The sequence below is a fragment of the Suricata suricatta genome, chromosome 14 (genome assembly GCF_006229205.1).
Source record: "Suricata suricatta isolate VVHF042 chromosome 14, meerkat_22Aug2017_6uvM2_HiC, whole genome shotgun sequence".
Lineage (NCBI taxonomy): Eukaryota > Metazoa > Chordata > Mammalia > Carnivora > Herpestidae > Suricata > Suricata suricatta.
Window position 1 is genome coordinate 76,546,005 of NC_043713.1, and position 965 is coordinate 76,546,969.

Genomic DNA, 965 nt, shown 5'->3' on the forward strand with positions numbered 1-965 from the left:
CGTGGCTCCTGTTCCCGCAGTCTGCTCGGTGGCCTGGCCGCCTGGTGGCACACAAGCAGATGACAGCTAATTTTCAAGGTCGGTTTGGAAGAGGGGAGGGTTTTTTCTGTATCTTTTCTGGTGTATTTTGGGTGAAGGGTTTGCTCTTTCACCTGCGTGAGTGCTGGCTAGTTACTAGTGGGCGTGGTGGCTGGGACTCGGGTGCGGGGTTTCCTCGGTGTTGTGACTGAGCGTTTAGGCCGGAGAAGATGAGGGGGTCCTGTGGTGATGCACCCAAGCCCACTGACAGTGCCCGGGGTGCTGGACTCCGGGCCTGACTGCGGAGGGTCAGGCTGGGGGTGTCCTTGCCCTCCTGGGCTGGCATGTGGCAGTCTCCAGTGGCAGCGGCAGCAGGGGAGGGGAGTCCCCAGTGAATGGCTCCCATAGCTCCAGGGTCACCTTCTGACTCGGGTGGGCTGTGCTGGGGGCCGGGAAATGAAGGTTGTCCATTGGGTTGGTGGCTGTGGCTGCCAGGTGGGCAGAGGCTGTCACGGGCCAAACATTCAGAGCTGGTGCTTGTTGGGGCCGTCACTGTGGTCGCTCATCGCTGGTGACATTCCAGGCCTCCTTGCTTCCTGCCATCTATACTCACTGGGAGGTTCCTTTCCAGCCTTCCCAGAAAGCTCTGGTCACTGAGAATGCCATTATTGGCATTCTTGCACTCCCATAGCTTTGTTGGTAAGTGTGTTTTTGCTAATACCTGCGCTCTGGGGTTCAAAATCTAAAAGGTGCAGGGAGGCACGCTGTCAGCCCTGCTCCCATGCTGGCAGGCCCCGGCTCGCCCTTCCCCGAGGCCGTCGGGTCAGCCTATTTCTTTGACGTCTTTCCAGAGCTGTTCATGCAGATGTGAGCAGATATGTTGCTGAGGGTGAGCTGCACATTGGTATTTAGGTGAATTGAAACGCAGCAGTGAGGCAGGTGGAAGG